This window comes from Drosophila melanogaster, chromosome 2L (assembly GCF_000001215.4).
Source record: "Drosophila melanogaster chromosome 2L".
Taxonomy (NCBI): domain Eukaryota; kingdom Metazoa; phylum Arthropoda; class Insecta; order Diptera; family Drosophilidae; genus Drosophila; species Drosophila melanogaster.
Genome location: NT_033779.5, coordinates 14,220,123 through 14,245,155, shown reverse-complemented (window position 1 = coordinate 14,245,155; position 25,033 = coordinate 14,220,123). Strand labels below are relative to the sequence as shown.

At 38.1% G+C, this 25,033-nt stretch overlaps 1 protein-coding gene and 3 long non-coding RNA genes across 10 annotated transcripts in view; 1 reads left to right on the top strand and 3 right to left on the bottom strand.

Annotated features, from left to right (window-relative positions):
• Positions 1 to 3,423: 3,423 nt before the first annotated feature.
• lncRNA:CR44216 (long non-coding RNA:CR44216) lies at positions 3,424 to 4,085 on the bottom strand. 2 transcript variants are annotated; one of them, NR_124249.1, is made up of 3 exons: positions 4,058 to 4,085; positions 3,842 to 3,999; positions 3,424 to 3,789 (listed from the first exon to the last, which is right to left on the bottom strand). It is a non-coding gene; the product is annotated as a long non-coding RNA:CR44216 (long non-coding RNA). The 2 variants fall into 2 exon arrangements; NR_073771.2 differs by lacking the exon at positions 4,058 to 4,085 and having other exon boundaries at positions 3,842 to 4,012.
• A 4,763-nt stretch (positions 4,086 to 8,848) lies between these two features.
• Positions 8,849 to 9,838, bottom strand: lncRNA:CR44728 (long non-coding RNA:CR44728). The gene has a single exon (NR_124248.1). It is a non-coding gene; the product is annotated as a long non-coding RNA:CR44728 (long non-coding RNA).
• A 161-nt stretch (positions 9,839 to 9,999) lies between these two features.
• On the bottom strand, positions 10,000 to 10,402 carry lncRNA:CR44727 (long non-coding RNA:CR44727). The gene has a single exon (NR_124247.1). It is a non-coding gene; the product is annotated as a long non-coding RNA:CR44727 (long non-coding RNA).
• A 627-nt stretch (positions 10,403 to 11,029) lies between these two features.
• Positions 11,030 to 25,033, top strand: part of Dyrk2 (Dual-specificity tyrosine phosphorylation-regulated kinase 2) — a 49,649-nt gene continuing 35,645 nt past the window's right edge. The window contains exons 1-3 of one of the 6 annotated variants that reach the window (NM_205988.3): positions 11,030 to 11,508; positions 15,620 to 15,697; positions 23,075 to 23,139. The gene's annotated coding sequence lies outside the window, so the exon portion shown is untranslated. Of the gene's footprint in view, positions 11,578 to 15,619; positions 15,698 to 23,074; positions 23,140 to 25,033 lie in introns of all 6 variants that reach the window. The other 5 variants (NM_205989.3, NM_001038817.1, NM_001038818.1 and 2 more) reach the window with 5 other exon arrangements.

The following is a 25,033-nucleotide window of genomic DNA, read 5'->3' as shown; positions in this document are numbered from 1 at the left end:
CGAGGGGCAACTCAATAACTGATTTCCACTTGCACTTGCCTCATCAGTTTCCCTTGCTTGGGCGCGAAGAAAAAACATTTTCTTTGTTGCCGATGGCCAAGGTGAACAAAAGGGCTGTTACATACTTTTTTTTATAAATATTCACTAATTAAATAATATATTTATACCATATAAAAAGATTTTCATAATTGAATTAACGTAGTAAAAATGTAAGAAGATTTATAAATAGACTTTACCACGCCAACCTAGAGAAAGTGAGTGAAAAAGGAACTTATTTATTTTATTTATTTATTTATGTAGTATATAATTTAAGGTGAATATGGATAATTTTCATGAATAGGAACAATTCTTATTATTCATCCAGGCGGGTAGATTCCTTGATAAACTTTCAAGTTCCTTTAATAAACAGCAATATAGTTCTTTAGCAGCTCAACATTGGCGGCCATTAGGCCATAAATAACGCAGCCATAACTTTTGCAGGCCGATGCTGCGTGGGTGGCTAAAACCGCTTGCGGACTTAACTGTTCAGCATCCCCTTTGACGTCATAGTGTTGAGTAAGTGTCAGCAGCAGAAACTCAACTCTTGTATAACAGTCTCCCCACTGCGCACCAGTCTGACGTCACTGATGATGGAGAATGAGCGAGCAGAATGCTGATGTCAAGCACAGAGTTTTCTCGTAACAGACAAAAAAATGTTCGTAACATTGCATAACTGTTGAGTGTGTAAGGATGCAGTTTAAATGGAGAAACTTTGCGAGCGCGAGGGCATGAAGCCATATTGCGCATACGCCATGAGTGTCCTTCGGGTTTTTTGTTTTTTGTTTTTTGGCGAACAGCTGTGGATGCTGCTGCTGGCAGAGAAACTTCATGAGTGACGTCTCCTTGAACTCAACATTTGCCGAGGCCATCGAAATTTGCCATCATATACCTGGGGTATCTATGTTTTCCCTCGAGAATCACTTAATGTGTACATCAAAAAGGGTTTTTTTTCAGATTCTTAGCTCTTTTTGGTGGGCAACAGATTTGTCAGCTGACCCTCCAGGGTTTTCATTTCGGACTTTTTAATTAACGAATCCATTATGGGTCATAACGTAATACTAATACTAGGATGAACCTACTTATATTCTTTTTAATAAAAATGAATAAGTGAAAGTACCACACCAATTTCAAACCAGAATTTATAAGTTGAAATTCATTTTAACTTTGTATTAAAAGACTCACGGCCACATAACAAAAAAGGATATAATCAAGCCAGGCCAAAATAAATGCATATATGTATATATTTTCGCATGCTCTCTCTGCCGCCTTACTCAAGGCTGCCCATGACCAATAAAAAACACATTGTATGGTCCAACAGTCGCAATGAAACCACCCCAGCATCCATGCCACCCATTTCCCAACCTCAGCCAACACATTTGGCGGCCGAAAATTCAGCTAAAAGGACTCTCGGTGGCCACAAAAACTTTGTGGTAGATACAGATCGATAAAATTAAAAGGCTACAGTCAACAGAGGATGCCCAAGTGGAAATGAGTTGGATGTGGGGAATGTGAATGGGAGGCCAGCACAAATGTGCACAAATTTTCTAAAAAGGAAACCAAATGGAGATTTTTGGCTAGAACATAGAAATGGTTTCGTTTCCTGCTATTTTTTTGTTTTTTTTTTTTTTGCGAAACTGAAAGTGCTGCCAAGTTTCCGCCTAATTAGGCTAAAATGTTGTAGCATTGAAAATGTGGGATGCTGACTTGTCAGGCGGCTGTATCCTGTTTCGAAGCGAATGTCGACGATGACTCATCCTGGCAGCTGTCTGCCAGGATTTTTGGGATACATAGTCTGGATGCTGTTGACGTAGGCTTTTTGCCAGGACTTTGCTCCCACTTGCCATCCTCTCTCTTACTTCCATCTCTCTTGTCTGTATGTGTGTGAAAAACTCGCTACGTACGGGAAGAGGAGAAAGTGATACATAAAGTGTGGCTGAATTACAAATTATACATAAGTACTTTCTTATATACGTACTTTTATGCCAAGCTGCCTTGGGCCAAAATGAGACTCTTGATTGCTGTTTGGGATTTTCTCAGTTGAGCCTGGGGTAATTTTTCCTAATGCTTGACAATTTTAAGATTACTTTTTATTACATGTAAAAGAAGCTGACTGTGCAAAGTTATACAAATACTATACTAAGCGCTGAAATAATGTACCAGTTGCGCTTTTGTATGTAATATATCCAAATTGTGTACCATAAGTTTTGGTATGTGCTTACAAATAAATAAAATTGCTTATATACTATACACATTCATCAAATCTAAATCATTTCCATGCCTGATCTGTAATCAAAGCTTAATTAGTTGACGCACGAGAATTAGGTCCACAAAAAAAAACTCATCTAGCCGAAAATTCATTTTGTAATTTATCTTAATCTGTTACACTTCACACAGTCGTCCCAAAAATTGCCGACATAATTTGTGTGTGAACTATTAACGTGGCTATAAATCCGCACATGGCAACCGATGGGGAACATGTTCCCCTTACCGCTTGCCTCAATCAATTAATTTCAATCTAAACATGCCGACATAGACGCACACAATCGCCAAGTTCGCCAGCATCGTTACTCATACGCCCCGTTCGCCGCGATTCCGTCTTCTATGCAAAACGCCAAAGTTTATTCACATTTGCGGCAAATTGCCTATTTTTGTTATAATCTAATTTTCCATGGCGCACTCCCATCGCACATTCGTGTATCTGTGTGCAACCTGTATCATAACTTTGTTATGCCAATAGAAATGCAAATCCCATCTAGTTTATTCTTCGAATCCATTTTCCTTCTCTTTGAAATCCCCCAATCGTTTGCCACCCACTCAACATACGGCACACGATTTTGGAAAGCGTTTTTTTTTTGGAGCGTCAGGCGTGACGGTCAATGATCACAATTTTGGGCAACGAATGCCGGCGCAGCAACAACAAATTTGATCATCTATTGCCCATTAGTCTTGTTGTTGGCCAGTGTTGACGCACTCTAATAATTTTGGTAAACGCTCTTTGGGCACTTTTCAGCATTAAATATACATACAGTTTTTTTTTGGTCGCTGGACAAAGTTTGTTAATTGTTGCAGTTCGTGTGGAGGCATGCCGATAAATAGGAGGGAATTCCCATGTAGGAAAGAGTATCAAACTAATTAAAAATGATGAGTTATTTCATTTTAGATAAGAAAAGTTACGCTTTTTATATATCTAATTACTTTTTAAGCGGTTGCAATAAAACTATTGTCACCTAGATACGTACGGCTAAGCTGATCTAAGTTAGTTTTATATAAATCAATAATGGTGATGGCTTGATTTTCTTTACAATCAAAACACAATGAATACAATTTAAAATGTTCCTTGAAAAATAAATAATTATTTTAAAATTTAACAACAAAGAGCATTTCCCTTGTGGCGTGTGAAAGCAGTCAATGAATTTTTTAAGCTCCCACCTTTTGGCCCGGCAGACTCTTTAATAATTTAATTTAGCTGCAAAAGTTTGGCACGCAAACCTCGTAGCTCCATCGTCCATCGTCCATCGTCCGATCGCCCAATCCTCATTTCTCACTCCTGGACAGGGAATATTTTGTTCGCAGCAGTTTGCTGGCATGCAATCTGTCCATAAGATACTTTTACTTGCTATCCTTTACAATGCGACGACTTCCGTTTTTTATCGAACTCTCTGTGATTTCCGCCATGGACGTTCAATGACTCTGAGTTGGACAAAACTTTTGCGTGACTCGAAAAGTCATGTGCGTTATTCGCTTGCTTGGCTAGAAATATATAATATAATATAATATAATACATATGATATAAATTACTCACAATGCCGTCGATTCATAAAGTGTGAGCCGCGCCTGCCTGGACATGTCACACTTGTTGATTAATAGGCAAAAGCGAGATCTCTCCCGCGGATTCAGGTTGCTGACCTTCCCGGCGATTTTCCATTTCCTTGTGCTTTGTTTGGCACCGTTCCCGTCCGGCTATTCCCCAAATTAATTGAGTAATGTGAAATATATCATGGGATATGTACATACGTACGAACTCTCAGCTGGCCATTTTCATACGAAATCGCCTTCCGCGTACTGCAAAGATAACAACGGAAAAACGTATTTAAATAGGTTGAATCACCTTTGGATATTCTCTTCCATTTCTGAGTATTTTTGTTCTCCTTACAATTTGTCAGGTGTATGAAGCATTCCAAGAATTATTTTCCTTTTTTCATTGCCGGTCAACGGAAAGTGTCTCAATTAAGAGATTGTTAAATGGAAGTATAAGCGAATTCGCTGAAAATTTATGAAACATTTTATGCGCTTTTGAGTGAGATGACCAATTCAATGGTGTCGCTTAATGTGAAAATATAGGATGGGTATCTGTGAGGAAAAGTGGCACTAAAATGAACGACATTAAAATTGAGAAATGGTTTTTAAGGGTTTTATTGATTTGATTTAATATAACCCCAATATCCATATAGAGTAGTTGGAAATTCCGAAGACGTAGAGATTCTACACCACTTAAGCAGGCCAAATCCGCCTTTCAAGTTTGCTATCCTCGCCATTCTTTTATATCCCTATACATCAATCATTAGCTGGCTTTGCATATCTTTACTATTTCCTAATAGCCTGCCACTGACAGATGAAACCCATGGGAAGTCAGAAAAGAGGCTGGTCTGTTCTTCGATTTGCCCACATTTAGTCTGTCGCATCTTGGCAATTCGCACGTGATTGAGTGTCTGACATTTGCAAACACCGAGGGGCAGAAAGACCGGGAGCCACGTCGAAAGGCGTAAGATGTACATACATATACATACTTTATCTGGGATGTGGCAGACTTCCCCCTTTGGCTACCGATGTACTGATGATGCATCAGTAGGAGCAGCTCATTAATTCCAGATGAGGTGCTGGCGCTGCCCCAACCCGCACATCCCTCAAATGAGTGCACATTAAAATTAATGGGTATTCATTAGGACTAGGAGGTTGGGTCACTTTCGGCTGATTCTCCGCCTGCCACTGGCAAAAGTTCAAGGTTGCCCGACGCACACACACACACATGCAAAAGGTGGCTCAGCTTGTAAACAAATTTCGCAAGCATTTTCTCTGAATCGGTATTTGTTGCTAAATTTTCTGGAGTGAATTTCGCATTTCAATTTCCCCACTCTGAAATTGATATACAAAGCTCGTAAAATGCACATAAATTGAATGGGTTAGCATTTGGCTTGGACTTTAATCTCGGTCCTTTTCTTTCGATTCGACCGGAATCTGTAAAATATTTGAACTGTCGAAAGGGAAATTGCACTATTAAAAAAAATCAGGGAAAATGCTTGCCAATGCATTGGTTTAATACAAGTCCTTAGTATAAAGGTTAAAAATTTAAAAACAATTTAAATTATCATTATACCGGATTCTGCCCCAAGAAATCCCCAATTTTACCAGTTTTTTTTGCACTTATTACTTTCTCACACAGTTTTCTCAGATCATAATATCCATCCCTATATGGCGCCGTTATTTTCACGCTTTTCCTGCCTCGGAAAAGTTTTTCAAACCATCTGGCTCATCCGAGTGCGTGCCTGAAAAATGTATGTATTTTGCCCTCGCTGTTTGCGTTGCACGAGCCTGTAGAAAAATCTTTTGTTTTTTTTTTTTTTTTTTGCTTAGACTGCAACGCGTGCATTTTATAGTTTCCGAGTTGTTGAGTGAACGAACCGTGGGAGTGAAGGCTTCTATGCGCTTTTAGGCTAATTTTACGCTATTTTAGAGCAGAAGAATGCAACCCGAAAGTGAGTACAATTTTACGATGCATTCTATTTTCCTCGTGTTTACGCCAGTACGTCGACTGCGAAAAGGCTAATATTTAAAAGTTTTAATAAAAAACGGTGAGAGTTGCATGCTGGAAAACCTTTGCCAGCAGCTTAACCCTTGATCCGTAATTAACCCATTAGGGTGTGCAGAAAGCGACCTTTGGAATGACGCAAATCAAATTGGGCAAACTGAAAAAATTTCACTTACTTTGCGATTATGTTGCTCGTACCGAGAAAATGTAGTAATTTTCCCATTTTCATATTTTTGGCCCGTAAATGGTATGTGGGTCGGTCGGTGCTCGGGATCGCTTGGTTGATCTCCCCGGCGATTGTGTAAGGTCTATGTCTGGGTCGCATTTGTTGTTCGTGCCTTCTGGACTGTAAACTGAAGACCTCTATTCGAAGGTTTTAATTACGCCAATTGCACAGAGAGTAGGTCAAGTGGCGAAGACTATTTTTGCGACGATACATGTTCGTATTCAAATTTGAATTATTCAAGATCAGGAAGAGCTGTATCAAGTGATGAGGCAACATAATTGGAAAAGTGAATATGTAACTGATTTTAATCAGAAATTCCAGAAGCAGTCTTTGGGTATTTAATCTAAAAGCTATGCCTCTTGCATTTGTATACATCCTGAAACCCATTTTGGCTTATAAAATCGCAATTTTATTCATTTCGGTCAATTTGTGATACCAACGAGTCGTGAAAAATCATATCATCGCTTTTTTTTCTGGAGTTTTTCCTTCCCCATAACTTTTGATGTGCGTAAAGCATGATATCGAATTACTGAGTGAATAGCTTCCCGACGAGTAGTTGCAGTCAAAGATGGAAAATTTTTTGATTGCCATTTTGAAGAGGGCTAGAGGGCTGACCCCCAATAAATCAACTTGCCACACATAACGGAATTTATTTTATTACTCTTGATCATTTCCCACCATGCTGCTCATTACCCCGAAGAATTTTAACATATTTCATCCTAAAGACCGTTTTCCACTTTGATTTCTTCTTGTAATTTCCCATGGATGGACTTTGACCGTAGTCTTAATGTTTGATGCGTTGCTGTCATGGACTTCCAGCTTAACCGGTTCTGGGTACTTGAAATTCGTGCCGGAATATAGAACTTAGATTCAAGAGTATCTTATCGCCAACACATTGGATCAGTTGTTTACATTAACCAAAACATTTCTTCGCTGAGCTACTCTTCCCCATTTCATTTCTATTTCTATTTTGGTTCTGAATCTGGCCATTAGCATTCTGATCGAGTTCGAGATTTGGATTTGATTCGTTGATTGCCCTGTGAAATAATTAATTTATGCGTGCATCAACCGTTACTCGGTAATGAGAGCCGGGCGGTGGAAATGGGGGGCATTTTGTAGTCTTATCTCCACTTTCTGAGGCGATTAAGTTCAAGTCTTCAAGTGCGGATGGAGCATGGGTGTGTCGGAGAGTGCGAAGGGGTGGTGGCCTATGGATTGGTATCTCGAATCGTGTAAATTATAAACCGGACCGAGTGAGTGCAGTGCGTTTCGTCACAGAGTGACCGCAAAAGTATAAGCAAGGTACAGAGCTTAATTAATTCGCTAAATAATAAATAGATTATAAAAAGTAGTAGTAAGAAATTAGCAAACAAATTTGGAAATTTAATTTATTCCACATATAAGCAATATAAGCACACTTATTAAATCCAATTAGCTAGTAAATTGTTTACCCCTATAATCAAGTACTTGGTTATTGGGCATTCCAGAGCGGAGCTAACGTCTTGGCGCGCACTGTACACCCGTACCCATACTCATTGTGATTAATTGTCAACATTTGCAGAGTGGCGAGGAGATATAATTTTACTTGGGCTCAAGCAACTATCCACGAAGGGCGTAACTTTCGGATTGGGGGAGTTCGAAAGGAGCTGGGGAAAGGGAAAGTTCGGAACAAGCCAGACTAAATGAAGATTTACGTTACGCTGCCGACTCGGATATTTATGGAGCCAGAGCCAAGGAAGTGGAACACTGTCTGGAGACGGACTCTTTTGGCAAAAGTTTTTCCCGTTCCCCGATCGTAATGAGCTTTAATTATCCCATTATAATTTGAGTGCGAATCAGACAAGAAGTGAGTCACTTTAATGGAATCTGTAATGTAAAAGGTAGTTAGTTGGAGATTAAGATCAAAACGTCATAGTGTATAGTTTAATGTATGATACCAAGCATAAATACTCGAAACATGAATACCTTTTTATAATTACTTAGAAATGAATTCATCATTAAGTGACTAACCAAAAATCAAAAATTTAAAATTAATTATTACTAATTTTAGAGTTCCTCCTTCTTCTCCACCTTCTCAACCGAACATTTGAAACTGCAGTGTGGTCCAATTATAATATTTCCTCCGATCGCTCCAATTAAGTAATAAACCACCCGTCTACCATTCATTTTGTGAGAGTGGGAGGTATCCGTGGAAGAATCAACAGAAGCCAGAAGTTCTTTTCTTCGCTACCAGTAGCGATGAGACAATGGCAACTCATCATCGAGTGACCACAAGAAATATCATAATTCCATCTTTCCGAGAAATCAGCATAGGTCGCCAGACAAAACTGACCGGCCAGCGCCAATGATTGCCCAGCGGCGCGGGTCTTCGGCGGGGTAGCAAAAAAAAGGGGGGATCGTTGTCTCGACGCTCGTTCGATTGAATCAAGACCCCGACGACGACCCCAGACAGGCAGCTAAATATACTTGTAATCAAGAAGAAACCAAGTGGAGGCTGAAAGTTGCGTAGGATCTGCAAGATGCAGCTGCACAGGTCCATAATCCACTCGGTTGCAGCATACCCATTGGGTTGACTTGATTTTGTTATGTTTTTTTTTGATAAACGCTGCTCATCATCATGTAATTTTAAACGCGCCGTGCATGTGCACGGTGGTTAAGGATGGGGTGCAAATGCACTTGCAACAATATTTGTTTATATCATTCAAAACCCACCTTTTCTTAAACATATTGTGTACATATACGACGACTAAGGTTACAAACGGTTTTCAGAATTGTTTATTTTTATCGCAAAAAAACATTAAAAATAGTTGATAGCAACGAGTTGCATACTTCTTTAAACATTATATTGCAGTGTACGCTTTAGCTAATGCTAAAGGGTCGACCAGTCGTCTGTAGGCCCTTGAGCGACCATTACAACATGACTCGCAAAGAAAGCGAGTGTTGAATGCAACTTTTATTTAATGTTTTTTTTTTCTCTCACTCTTTTGGCCTTTTCTTGTGGAAAGTCTTTTGGCCCGAAGGCAGGCCTAGACCAAAAGAATCGTGTTGATGGATTTCTTCCTGTCGTAAATGTTGTAAGCAAAAGATATGTCCAAAACGTTCAACATTGCTCTGGGGTCCACAGCTCCCCCAGTTGCCCTAATGGAACTGGGTGCTTGTCTTTAAGTTTTTCTTACTCATTTTCCGCAGTTTTGACTTATCATTCAAAAGGCGTTTTTGGCGCGGGCAGATCTGTTGATGTGCAAAGATTCAGGTCTCTGACAACTTCAAGTTGATGGTGGTGCAACCAACACCAAGTTGTGGGAGAGTTCTAGATGGAAGGCCATTCCATACGGCAAGTTGCACAACAATAAGTGGAAAATGTGTCACTTAAATGTGTTCTTAATATTTACACGGAACAGCAGCTGGCTAAGGATCAGTTAAAAAAGTTCTTATTTTCATTCGAAAATAATTCGAAACTTATATTTATTAACATAAAACTTTTTTGTTACCTTATAGCCTTCTAAAATTTCTCCACCAGTTCTCATTCTTCTTTATTTTTCTTAACTTTCGCAGACTTTAAGACAGACCCCGTTTTCATTTGTAGGCGATACGATCCGTCATGTCGACATCACGTCGATTTTGAAGTCGGGTAAACCATATGTCTTCATCCCGTTTTATCATCGATTTTGTTTGATAAATATTCCAGCGGCATCCTCAATAATTTTCCAGCCGATCTTTTCTCTTGTGAAGTTGTGAGCTTGTTTTGGTTTCTAGTTTTCTTGGGGATTGGTTTTCTTATACACTTGAAAAGAATGTTCTTACTTGGGGGAGACGTTTGTATTGTAATCGGAAAGTTGCAAGCGATTCTGTTTAGATAAATCTGATGACCAAACCAAAAAGTAGTTTTTATAAATATATTATATTTATTTAAATTATTTTATCTTTTAGTGTAAGCAGATACATATCCTACAATAATTTTGTTAGGGATACAGCAACTTCGGATAGTTTCCGTCGCTGCATCGGTTGATTTCTAGTCGCAGCTGTTGGCATCTTGTAAATTGAATAAACAAAGCGTTGTTGTTGCTGCGGTTGCTGGTTATTTTTTCTGGGTTATTCTTCTTTTTTTTGTGATAAGAACTGAAATGTGCCGCAGAAGATTGCGAGACCCCAAGTCTTTGTCTTGTTGACGCATTATCAGTGGTGACATTAAGTCAAGCCAAAGCAGTTCCGGCTTTATATCAACTTTAGTAATTTATTATGTTATTATTGGGGCTCGTTCGAAAATGAACTGTTGATAACAGAAGCCCAGTTCACTTAACAGTGCGACTTTTGTGGCAACCTCCCGCAGCGCTGTTAAGTACACTACTAACCAAAATAAACTCTCCATGACAGCAGCTCTGTTAAGTTAACATTGCTCAAGCAACATTTTCTGAAAAGACATAACACTCTCCACTCTCCAATTTTTATTCTCTCAGTTTGTTATTACTCAGCCAGCAGTAATGGCAATTCTTTGGCGGTAACCAGCTAGAAGGCTAATAATAATTACTAGATCAAGTGCATTTATTAATAGCTTTTACAAGGAAAACTAAAACATATTTAATACAAAATATTTTAGAATAATAATACATTCATATTACTGTACTAAGATTTTATTGTATTATTTGTAAATGCATATATTTACATCTATGTATATATAAATATTTTTATATATTTGTATGGACAAAAAACAAAATATGAAACATAATGACAGATAACTAAAAAGAAAAACCCCAGAGTACGTATTTAAAGTATACAGCATATTATCAAAACCAAACATAGGTCAGTTTCACGCAATTCTTGGTTCTTAAGCTTTTGCTTGTGCATTTCTCCGCCAGAAACGGGTTTTTTCGCCGCAACGACGCATCTCTGACGCTCGGGGTGCGTTTGCTTTCTGGTTTTGCTTTGCAGCTGCTCCACTCGGTTTTCGGTTTCTGTCTTGCCATTCGGTTCAAATTATCGCGCTTGTGCGGTTGTGCGGAGCGGACGAGTTGGAATAACCAGCGAGGTTCAATATTTTCTGTACGGGCGCATTGTTTGAGGCTCGTTTGGAGAACTGCAGGCGTTCAAAACACGGAATCGAAATCGAATAACATAGCCCCCTCCACAAAACCAAATCAATCCAAATTCAAATCGTTCGCGAGTCGAAAGTGAAATTCGTCGCAGCACAACGGTAAATCAAAGCCAGACGCGATTTTTGTTCAATGAATGGAATAGAGCCAGCTAACACAAATCCCGCTAAAATAATCAAATTCAATTACAATTTATTGTAACCGCTTTAATAATTAGCATTGCAAAGTGTCTATGCTAAAGTGTTTAACAGTTTAACAAATAACACAAATATCGGTGATTTTGGTGTGCAAGAAATTGAGAAAACCAGAAACCAAAACAGAGATCCGCTGATTTAAGACGAAAGAAGGTACGAAAATATACATACGTATAGAATATGTATGAAGGTACATACGTCTGAAATTGGTCTGTCATAAAGGTATACACATCGTGGAGTTTCTCTTTCCCACCCCTTCGAAAAGCAACAACATCGCGAGAGATGTGAGGGAGTTGTGCAGCATCAAGGATGCCGAACTGAGAGAGTGTGTGTGCGTGAGAACTTCTGCAATAATGTCCTTGGCAATAAATAGAAGTTGAGAGCGGTTGAAACCGCTGAAATTTGAGCACAAAAGTGACGGATATCTAAAGAGGAAATTGAGTAGTCATGGGATTAAAATAAATGAATATAAATATAAATGAGATATTAAAGTTGCAGGAAGAGAAGTTAGAAAAGTTGTTATATCACGCTTATACTTAAAAACACGAACTCAAAACGAATAAAACCCAATTAAAAAATTAAGTAAAAGGTATTTGTGTTACTAAACAGTTCTAAGAAGAAAGCGACACATTGTTTATTTATCATGGTAGCCCACGTCTTATAATCCATAAAGTTATAATTTATAATTGTTTGTTTTATTAAAAAATCACCTTACGGCGCGTAAACACACCTAGGCGCATACACACATACATATATATGTTTATATTTTGTTGGCACGTTAATAATCTTTAGTAGCGATCTCAGCTGATACTGATTACTCCATTTAAAACAATATAAATTAATTCTGACTTACACACTCGTCGAGTACATTGACATTAAGTGTAAATTATCGCTTGAATTAATCGTGTGCTGAATTAAGTATTATATCACACTATTTGACAAATGTTTGCTCTCACGCAAAATCCGCTAATCTCTCTCTTAAAACGCTCTCGAGTGTTTATAAACAAAATTGTAATTCGCCAGCCGGCAGATGAGATTAATTTTTAGAATGAGAAAGTACGTCTGTCCGCACTTATATGACACCTGTTATCAAATGTGAGGAAATCTATACAGATCTTGCTTCCTATAAGGCCATCTTTTCCATTCTATACATACATAACATTATAAACTTAAAATACCATTAACATTGTATTCCTAAAAGCAAATATCGATTTAATGACCTTTTGCCCGGATTGTCTACTCAAAGATTCTGCTCGAGGATAGACATAAACGGATTTCGTATTCTAATTTTGTTCTATTTTTCGCTTCTGCTTTTCAAAGTCAACATATTTCAAGAACAATCAATAGAGGAATATAAAACAGAGAAGAACACTAGCCAGTAGTATATTGGTACAAAACGAAGAGCTTTTCAGACCAGACTAATTTATAATGCCAACCAATTTGCGATTTTGGGTGACCGATAACGATCTGCGGACCTAAATGAAGATTAGAATCAGCTGGCTCACATTAAAACTGGCCAGACGACTCTTGTTCCTCACGAAATCGAATTGAGATGTAAAGCGAAAAAAAGACATGATGCAGAGAAATTTATCGACAAGCTGTTTCGTATCTTAAGGATACTTAGCGCAGTTTTCCAGATGTATCTTTCAGATACTTTCCTCACTGGTTGTTGCCCTAGGGCCGGCTAATCAACGCGTGGTTGTCTCAGGTCTCCTAACCATAGCTATTAATCTTTTCGGTTTTGTTAAATTTTTTTCCCTTTGTTTGGTTGCCTGGCGTGCATACAATTTGCAACACGTTTTGTGGGCTTTTGTTTTGCTTTTAGCTTTCCATTTCACTAAAGTGATGTTCTGTCTTTGCCCGCAGCCCCGAAAAATCCGTCCATTCCGAAACTCATCTTTCATTTCCATGAGAAGGTTATCAAATGATCTTTACATTTCAGCATTCGAAAGTTTACGTTGGGTGCTAATTGGATTTGAGAAACGCAATTAATTAAACTCGAATGCTTAAGGCCATGTAGCTCTCTTGTATATAGGAAATCGGTTAGGTATTGCACTTATTTCGTAGTCTTGGTTTTTCAAACTCCAATTTCATATATCTGTAAATATTTACCCGAGAAAGAAGCAGAACTCATCAGCTTATGCAAATTCAGGACAGAAAATTAAATGACTTTTTTTTTGTTCTGCCTGGTTCCGATGAAAGCCTGCTCAGAAATTCTAATGAAATTCACTCACCCTCAGGTGTGATTCGTTTGTTCCTACGCCAAGTAGCAAAATTTGCATATGGATCTTCATACATTCATATCCCTCACCCGGCCTGAGGTAAAGTGTCATAAAAAAGTAACCCACATTGGCCCACAAGGGGTTTCCTAACGGACCCTAAAATGTTATTATTATAAGTATTTATTTTGTAGTTTTCTTCATTGTTTACCTTGTTTTGCGCAATTTTTTATGAAGTGCGCAAAAGTTTATGCGGCCTCGTCTCAAGAGAAGTCGAGTAACTTTTGGGTCTGGGCAAATAAAAAACGATGAAAGAGCCGTTAGGTGACCCCAACCAACCCTCGAGGGGCCAAACCAATTTGCATGAAATGTGGCAATAAAGAAAAAGAAAAACTATCAAACTGAAAATGCTGAGTGGCTGTTAAGAACGAAGAATATGTGAAGTATTCCCAATGAGATGTGGGAGGAATCCGTACTAAATAGAAGTGGAATGATCTCAGAACATTAATATATCCGTTTATCCATCACTTTATTAGACCAGATTAAATATTTATATAGTCTTACAAGATTTTGTTATATAATCTACTATTTAAAATGTTGTTTATGTGCAAACGTAAACGGACCTACCCGAAGAATGTTTATTTTTTGGGTCATTGCCTCGATCTAATGTTCCCAAACTAAGACGAGTACTTGAAACAAACAAGTACCTTGAGTAAACAAGAAAAATTCCGACCATGGATACTTGACTTTCAATTACAGGCTGTTCAATTTTAACACTTAGACACACATGTCAAATGCCCAAACACTCACCCGTTTTATCAACAGAATAAAACGGACAACCAAATTGAACCAAGGTACAAAAGTTCTACCATCCACATAAACATTTTATTGACGGCATTTTGAAAGACTACTGAAATAAACAAAAAAGGGTTTATTTGTAGTTAAGAAATGATTGAACTTCACTATATCAGATTACGAACGCCTTATCACCGACACCGTAGTCGCAATACGACAAAACACCGGTTCTGTCTGATAATTTTACGTCATTGATGAGAAATCACGCTGGTTATCACCAAGAAAAAACTGGTTGAAGAAAGCTGAAGGCACGGTCTTTGTGGGCTTCTGCCTAAATTCGGTGACAAACTTTATGATTCCAATGAATTTCGAGATGAATCCCACGAGAAAACCCCACCAAGCTAAGAAAACAAAACCTATAGAGCGCAGGTGTCTCTGAGAGATGTGCGATCAGCTGATTATTCAACAAAAACTTGCGGGGAGAGACACACGCAAAATAATAATTGGTTTTCTACACATTTTTTCTCTATTGTTAAATTTAGCATTGAGCCATTGGGAGCGCAGTGCGTCACAGTTCTCTCAGTATTTCCATATGAAACATGTGCCTATAGTATAATATAGTATATATAGCGCGGCTATGTAGTTATAGGGTTTCTTGATCTAGCCTAAGCTCAAGCTACGGGAAAGAATCAGCTGATTGTTGCTATACGTATAAAAACGTGCTAGTTAATTCTGAAGCTGATTCTCTCTCTATTTCCTTACTTCTCTGCCTTCTTCTTTTTGCCAACACTCAATGTTCTTATCAGGGTCAATTATTATCAGTTCATAGTTTTTCTTTATCTCTGAGCTTGGTAGCGATAAAATAAAAAGAAACATTAGTTAATTGCTGTAGCATGTGTCGTTGGGAAGAAATGTGGCTGCAAATATTTTGCGCGAATTGGGAAACTGGATATGTAAATTTAATGCCTGATTTCCATAGCATATCTGCTATTGATTATATAGATAAACGAAGCAGATAACCGTTCGTTAGCGAAGTAACTGCTACTAGAGTTGACAAAATTTGCTGCGCTTCCATTTTAAACACTAGTTTAGTTAATGTATTTTTCCGGGTTGAAACGGCACATGACTAGCTGGGAGTAGATCTCAGGCAAATACTGAAAATGGCATTTCCTTTAGCACTTTGTCGAAACAATTAATCACAAATTACTCAGAACAAGATCTTAATTTCCCTTTTTCATTTCTATTTGCAGTTTCGGTGAGTCCATCTGTTTACTCAACTGTGATTAAGGTTTTGGTGACGGGATAATAGCGAGATTCCTCTCGATTGGGTAAGCTTTTGGATTAAATTAGAATGATTAAAATGACCAATGGAAACAGCTCTATACCGGAATATTAAGTTTAATTGTACCAATTTTGTTAAATGAGCTGCCTTGATTTATCTCTCACCACGCGAATTTCGATCTCTGGGCGAATTTTCATCTGGCAAGCAATTAAGTCTGCCTACGTCAGTTTCTATTTCTGTTGGTCCTAGGCTGACACCTTCAATTGAAATTGATTATGGGACGACATCATCCACGCACTTATTTAATTAACAAAAGCGTCAGGAAAAACCAAGACTCTGAGTTGACAACCAATTATGATTTAACACGGTTAAGTGTCTAAATCTCAATGTTAAGTTTGTATTCTCATAAAAGAGTTCGAGGAATTTCCCCCAATGCTAGCTACACCGCAGATAGTTTCGCCAAGGGAAAGGAGACCTTCGATGGACTTTCCATGTTAAAGACACATATTTTCGTAGGTGGTACACCTCGATGAACTACTTCAAGTGCACCGAAGGCAGTGGGCAGAAACATAGGCAAAAGTCCAACGAGATTTGCGTGTTTAAGGCCAGTGTTTTTTTTATAGAAACATATGTGCTCATGCTTGTAGTTTATGTATAATTGCCGGCAAGATCTTTGTTAGATTTTTCTGGCTGCTTTTCAGCTTCGGCCATTGTAATCGAGACCACGCATAGACATTCAATATGTTGACTCAATGAGAATTCGTTTTCTTTTTGTCATCGAAAAATTGGGTCTTGGTCGTGAGAGAAATACGCACGAGGGCGTAACGCACTTGATGAGCCAACTCTGCGCCAAGTACACACACACTTTGGATATTTTGGTTTTCAATTTTATTCAACTCTCGGTTCTCTTCTGACTTAGTCACTCTGTTTGATAAGTGGGTCAAGTCTGAAGCGTTTGTTTCTATTTTGTTTTGCATTAGAAAAAGTGAAATCGGCAATGTTTTTAAATGCTGTAATTAAGTCTTAATCATCGACGCTCTGTCTACTGCTCTTTGATTTATTTTTCCGTCTCCGCTTCTCTGCCTGCCTTCCTCCCTCTTTCTAATTATCACTTACACTTTTGTCGTAAGATTCTTTGTAATTAGTCGACAATTTTTTCATGTCGGAGAGCTTGTGATTTGCATTTTCTCCCTGTCAACCGTTCAGATGTTGTAATTACTGTTTAATTATTTATTTATTTGCGATTTTTTCTAATGTTAACACCTTGGCTAGATAGCAATGTTGATTGGCATTGATTTTTGTCTAGACGGGGCGAGGAATATTTTATTAGTTGGGTGAAACTCTATAACGAGTCTATAGAGTTTCAACCTTAAGATACTTGCTGGCGAGGCTTATCTAAATTAAGATACATGGGCTTATGTTGCTTAGAAACTGAGTAATTATGTTTTGTAAGCTCATTATAATACATAGTTCAATTTTGCATGTTTTCATACAGTCAAATGTGCTTTAACTTGTTCTGTTTTTTAATATTTCTTGGAGTTTCTTTTATATTTACTTTTATCTATCTACCCAGTGCGGTGTCAGGTCCAAGATTGTTTTGTTTTCTTGCTTAGCTCCAGCGATTACACAACCAGCTTAAACACACGACGAGGCGTTGTCGATGGCGGAAAAGCCGGTGAGGAGGAGGCAGGTGAGCAGTAGTCTGCCCACCAGCAAACAAGAGAGAGACGCCTAATTAAGTTTTCCCCCCCACCTGGCAACAAAATTTGTCAAAGAATATGGAAATCGCAGTAAATTGAAAAACTTACATATGTCAAAGTCGGGCTTGTGGGCTTGCATCGATATGACTGAATTGTATTGAATATGGATTGGATTTCTTGAGCGAAATTCCAAAAAGAGTAAATGGTATTACCAAGCTGCGGAGAAACTTTTCTTTGAAGTGTGACTCAGCAATGTGATTTGATTAGCTGATTGTATAATTAAACTCCATTCTACTTCGTTATCATCTCTTTTCATAATTAATTGAAATTTTGAATACCCGGCTTTTGGGAAGTAAATTAACTTTAATTAAAACTGACAGCACTGGAAATCATGGTACGGAAATGAAGTTTCTTGGCCAACAGAAACTATAAATGAAATAGGTTTTCATTTACAGACCGCTATACAAATGAGTGCTGTTGTATAAACAATTATTTATAGAAAAAATGTTTTTAGTTAGTAAGTCAAAGAATGTATTCTAAATGCGAAAGTTGTAGTTGTGAAAGTCATCGTTGTATTCCAAATACTTTTATTTGAGATATAAACTTTTTATCTTTTCTTACTGAAACGCGCTGTAAATGTATCTTCCGCTTCTCGCACAGTCCGCCATAAATTTAAGAAAAACGAGTGTTCCGTTAGCTTCTTTTTCAGTACCCCGCTCACTGGTGACCGCAAATACGATCATCACATTTCATCACCCACAAGAACCAAACCGCTTTCATCTCACTGGAGATCTCTGACTAAGACTTTGGACTTGTATTAATGCCTCGGAGATTATGCCATGACAACAACATCAGTGTATATATCGTTTACCGTTTAAAAAGGCGAAGGGGAAGATGTTTATGCACTTGAACGCCATAACAAAAGTTGCCTCTTCAACCGCAAAATAATGAGTTGCAACAGCACCAAAAAAAAAAAAGAAAAAAAACCAAAAAAAAAAAAAAAAAAGAGAACAAAGACAAGCCCCGAGAATTTCATCATTTTCTTACCCGCAGGCCGGTGAGCTGGAGAAGCGTTTTGGGTCAAGTCAAAGCCAGAACCAGACCCAGACCCAAAGCCAAAACCAAACCGCACCCGTTCGCAAAGCAAATCGGCTCATTGGACTCCTTGGTCAACCAGCCAGGCGGCCACTTGACGGCTGTCTGCATCCTGTGTGTGCGCTGGGCATATTGAGTTTCTTGGGTTTCTGGACCCGGGCTAACAGCTGGTCTGGAAACCTGTTTAGATCTTGGCTTGTACTACGGCAGCTGTAAACAATCAGAGCTAACTGCCTGCCAGGCACTCAGCCATGAAAAATGAATGATGATAATGATGGTCAAGTCAACTGTTTCCAGAGGGGACTCCAAGTTCTCCACCGACAGTCATTGACCAAAAGGCCCGAGCCTCCTTTGAAGCTCCTGGACTTTGTTTTTCGTCTCTTCGAGCCCGAGAAACTCGATTTTGTATCTACCCCAAAAGTGCGAGTATCTCAAGTCTGGGGGAAGTCTCGGTCGCAGTTCTTAGTACTACTACTACACAGGGAAAAATGTATACTAAAAAATGGCAATTGATTTTAATAGGAACATATCAACAATGGACATAAAACTATATTTGAATTATTTCGTGTTTAACAGTATATTAATAAACTTAATTACGTATTGGTATGCAGTTGAATATTGTTTTGAATTGTGTATATTGCGGCCTGCCCTTTGCAACTCGCTCGTTTGGTTTATGGCCTCTCAGGTTGTGCTTTTTACTCTATTTGTTTGTTGTCTATATGGAGGAGCCAAACCGGTTGCCAGGTTCATAGGCGATGCTTTGCTGAAAGTCACCTCAGTCTACGTCTATAGCTTATGTATATATGTATATATATCTCTCTCATTTATTGCTGCACTTCCATCATTGATTTGTCTGTGTTCTTTCCGAGCTACGAATTTTTACTTGCAATTGGTATTGTGGGGGTTATCAGTTGAAGATCGCGGTGCGGAATCAGTTATAACCCGTTCTGAGAGCGGGGTTTATGGTTGCACTTTTTTCGATTGTGGGATGGTTAACCTGATCCAAAGTTTATTGACTTTGCTCATGGGCTTTGTGAAGAAGATTTTTCATTAAAATATCTAAAAATAGAAGATCATGTCTTAATAATTTTGTTTTATCTACAAAAGACCAAGCCACTCATAGTCCATGATCGCAACCTTTGGTTGAGCTGCGGCCTACTCTTTCATTTGGCTGTCAGACAGTTAACGTATTCCTCATTCTGCAAGTTGCCATAAAAAGACTTCAATTGCCAACTGTCAACTAGTGGGGAAACTGGTTAAACTTTTTTGCAAAAAAAAAAGAGAGAGAAAAACTCGGAGGCTAAAATCAAAATTGTTTGACTGTTGCATTTGGTGCACATTTCTGCCGGTTTCTCTTTATGGCCAAGACAAGTTCTTGACACTCATCGAGCGCACGGAATGGTAAAGACGCCCACAGATACTCGCTATATACACAAGTGTATCTGTAGGTAAAGTATTGTAGCCATAAGTTGGCTACTTAAGCCGAAACATGGGCTCAAAGAGAGATTTATTGAATCATACATTTGGTTTTTTTTTGGTTGCAGCCGAGTAATTCGACTAACGCAGGAGTAATCAACGAAGCGTGCCACTCGAAAACATGCAATATTGCCAGACCCCACCTGATATCTACTCCTCTTTGGGCTAAAACGCATTCATTATTAGTTTGCCCACATAATAAATGATGTAAAAAGTAGGCGTACTCTCGCAATACACCACACCAATAGGCGTCAAAGTGGGTGGAAGTGGCGCTGGAGGGGAGGGTTAAAAAATTCAAACTATAAAATAATTAAGTATACGAAAACAGTTTTCGCTGCGCACCATAATTTTTATTTTATTTTTTTATGAAAATGATACAAATGAGTTTGGTAAATTGCTGAAAGGCAGGCAACAAAATGAGTTATTTCTATACATTTTTATTTTAGACTCTTTTGGCAATCTTTGTTCGATTTCGATTAGTGTGTTAATGAGTGTATGCATTTTGCACACCGTACTTTCCAAACGTTTCTGAAGTTGATTTTGCAAGAAAAACTAAAATGAACAACTAACAACATATAACAGTAAAATTTGTAGATAGGATGTAGCAGACAGAGCTACCAAGCATGCAAACATTGCAATTTAAACAGCCAGTTATAAATTGGTCATAAATCTTTTATGTCCCTTTTCACGATAGCTTGCTTTTAAAAAAAAACGTGATGCATTTTATATCCAGATTTTTAGTATTTGTACAAGAGTATTGAAAGTGCTACTGCAGCTTGAGAGCCTTCCCTTACCTTGGCTATCTATCCATCAAAATGGGCAGCATGTTGCACGTGCTCTGAACACCTTAGGATACCTCATAGATGGTAGATTGTATGGCAGCGACAAATTTAACTGCTGCCAGTCGCCGAGCCATAATCGTTTAGATGCTGTTCATTGCTCATAATGATCGTGCTGGCCAGATTTGGGGGATCGGTAGCCGGAGATTGCTATAGAGATGGTGGCAGGAGACTACTGTGCGCAGGTAAATCAAGGTGTGCTGTGCTAAAAAAAAAAAACAAAACAAAAAGGTAAAAAAAAAAGAAACCTGCCAGCTTAGCTAAGCTCCAATCCGCACTTCAAACTCACTCTCCATGGGGGCTGCACAATGTGTCTGGTGTCTTGGCCTAACTGCTTTCGAGTATTTTACGTTAATTTACGCCAAAGCCGTTGAGGAGATTTTCGCAGCAGTTGTTGCATTGCTTTCGGTTTCATTATGAGTGGAAAAATCATGCAATGGCCACGGCTTTGGCTTTTGGCTTGGCTTGGCAGTTGCACACTCGGATTGCCAGTTGCAACACCCATTTTGTATCGTTACTCTGCGGTTAATCATATTTCTTTCCATCTGTCTGTTGTTAAATTAGCAGCTGCGCTCAGACAGCAAACATATTGTGCTATTCGCAGGATATTTCAATATGCAAAACAGGCAAAAGAGATTTGGTTTTTTTTTTATTTTTATTTATTTTCTCTTTATTATGGTGTTTATTTTTTAGTTTTTCCTGCTGTTTCTCTGGAGCTCTGTAGATAAGTGACGCTTCCCCTCGCACTTTTTTGTGGGGGTCTTTTTGGTTTTACGCGCTTTGCTGACTCTGTGTGATTTTCCTAATTGGATTTTCCGTCTTGGCAAACACTGTTGCCATGTCTGTTTTGAGTTCGCTCTGATTTGGCATTGTCCAAAGTGTCAATTGGATTTGAGAACTGTTTCATAACAGATATCTTTCAGGGCATGTGTGAAAGTGCCGACGAGGAACTTAAAGCCAAAATAATAACACAAATTTAATGATCTTCGCACTGTTGATTACGTCTTCGATTGAAGGCAATGATTTATTGTTATTTTTACGACCAACACTCGGAGTGGCTTGCGAATTGAATTTATTTGCCTGCCTTACTGTCGACCCGATAAAAATACATTCGGTCTCCCCATAAAATAGATTCAAAATCGAAACAAAGTTAAACAGCTGCCGAGATGTTTGACCAGCTGAGCAATATTATTTGGATTGCGTTTTTTCTGCCATTTTTTCTATGCCACTTTCACTTGCCAATTTTCTTTTTTTACATCCTACACTCGCTTTTGAGGAAAACATATATAAACATATATATTATTGTTGAGTGCAATAACAAACTTATTCAATTCTACAATAGTGAAATCATAAATATTGTCAGGATATCACAATTTTAAAGAGTGTATCTTAAGATTCTGAATCTGGTTTTTTGGGGGCTTGGTTGCCTTAGCCAGCTGCCTTTGAATCATAAACAATATGAGGAAACCAAGGAAGCTCAGTAAATAAAAAATGAAAAATTGCCCCGGCATGCAAATTATTAAAGGAAACAAAACAAAGTATATTGAATCGTCGAAGTCAGTCGGAGTCATGCAAACAAACACTGGACACAACACGAACTGAAGCTTTGTTAGCCTTGCAAAATATATCCCCAGTCCGTCGACACTTTCGATTTTTTCCGATTAAAAGGAGGGGCGATTTCTGCAGTTAAGCTGTAAATTTATTGCTTGTATTTACCTTTTGCATTGTTAATTTCATGTTACTTAATCACACGTTGATTAACGAACTCATTTAATTAATGTCTTAAAAAGTCTAGCTTTACCGCAAGCTACATGGTGGTTAATAATTCGATATAAAACGTATTTTTAGTAAATTGTATATATGTCGCATTATATTGTAATATTTGATGATATGAATAATGTTCCAATTGGGAGAACAACTTGGATTCCCGTGTGCTATCAACCACTGACTCACATACGCCCCCAATTACTGATTAGGCGGGCTGGTTTTCCGTAGATTTTGTATACCCCTTTGCTTATCAATTAAACATTTACGTTGCAGACACGCACCTCGATAAGGTGGAGATGGAATTAGGTTTACATACATATATAAGATATTTCTACTGAATTTATTTCGTTGTATAAATGCACGGTAATTTTACAATTGTTTATTTTTCGGTATACTTAGGACAGTAGAACTTGTTAGTAGATAAGGTTGGGTTGTCTTTGTGGGAACAGGGTCACTTATAAATGACATAATTGGGTCGTGTATTCTATCTTCTTTTTGATTAAAATAACCCATTTTCTAACGCTGAATTATTTCTTATCTTTACAGAAATCTTTATGTTTTGCGTGAACATATAGTGAGAAACTAATCAACAAGAATTTAAGTAATCTTAGGTAAGACTCGTATTGATATAATTTTTATACTTTTTTTTGTATAATAATATTTTCCGGATTGATGCTTTTACGTTTTATGCAAATAAACTGTCACACATTAAACTGCTTTAAAGGCGTAAGCGACTGCGATAATGAAATTCAAATGGTTGCGCAGTGAATAACAAGTGAATTCATTCAGACTGGATTCATTTTGCTCAATCTGTCTTTGTCTTGGACTTCAAAAATGTATGCATAAGTAATTGCAATTTATTGCACTTAGAGATATGAAATTCCTACAAATATGGAATTAAAATCACATTTCTATGAAATTTCTGGCGTCGCAATATGCTCTAAGGCAATAATGCGGAATCACAGCTTTGTTTATTGTTTTTGGGACCATTTGTCGATATAAAATCGTGCATATTTCAATGTAAACTGCTTGAACAGCTGAAAGCAAGGCGAAATGATAAGGAAAAACTGCCATTGAGTTCTGTCGAATGGAGCTGACAGAATGTGTCATGAAAATAACCGAAAATGTGTTTCCTGAACAGTATAAACTATAGACCGCTAAATACACACTGCAAGCAAAGACACTATAGATAACTTCTTTGTGCACAAACTTCCCATTAAAGTGCTTTCCCCTTGAAACCGCAGTTTACATTGTTTCATATGATACCCCTTGCGATAAGATGGCTCGTATAACAATATCATATATGTAGCTAAAGAGCACATTCGATGATTAGTGAAACAGCCTTGCTGTTGTTCAGACATTTCCACACAAATTGCAAAGCGAAATCGATTTCGAATTACAAAATAATACAGAACTGTAAATGGAGGTAATGAAATGGAATTCGACACGAGACGGACGTTTTCATGATGCGTGAAAGTCAAACTTAGCCTTGTTGTGCGGCTAGGAAGCGAAATAAATCGCAATGAACAAACAAAGTGAAATGTAAACATCGTAAAATTCGAATGAAATCGCGAACAAACATATGTACAAATGTACAATCTACAAGTGTATATATGTACGTATGTGAGTACAATAAAATCAAGCTTAACAAGAGCATTCAATGAGCCACTTTTCATGCTTGCCGCGCTGAATAAGATCGGTTTAAAAAAAAAAAACGAAAAACATCAAAAATAACACCAATTTGAACTTATCTTAGATGGCGCGCTTGGCTCTTTTATTCCTTTTTTGTTGAGTTTTGGCTGTGTTTTTGTGTAAAATGCTTTCATGTCAAGTTTGTTGAGCTCTTGTTGGCAAGGTTATTGCACACGAGAAGCAGCTCATAAAAAGCATATAAGCACATATATAAGTAAACCGCAAAAGAATAAATTTTAAGGTAAAACATGCGATAATTAAATATTTGATATGTCAGCTGGTCGGCAAACAACAAAAGGCAGGGCAACCAAGCAGTTGGGGATAGGATAGATAGATAGATGTATAGAGTTCCCAGACCGCACCCTGAGTACAACTGTTCGTTGAGTAAAACAAAACTTCCGCAAATTCCCGGATCAAGAATTATCACATGTGCAACGCCCATAGATTGCAGTTCCCAATGGCACTTATGGCCATCGAAACGCAGTCGCTGCATTTTAATCAAGTGCCAAGAAAACACCTCCAGTGCCAAGGCGACTGTTTGGCATTCGCCAGGCATTTGCATTTTCTTTTTTGGCCCCTCTCGGAAAAATTCCAAGCCATAAGGGGGAAAATTAGCGAAAGACAACACAAAACCAAACTGGACAAGTGTAAAGTATTCCATTCACCAGCACTGCGGCTAATGGCCATAATGAATATGAATAATTATTCACGCTAATATCGTGTTTCGAAGGCTTTTCAATATGCATAACATTTTGTCCGGAAATGGGCATGGCCTAATCATCTTCGAAGAGGTTTCTGGTTTCGTTATGCATG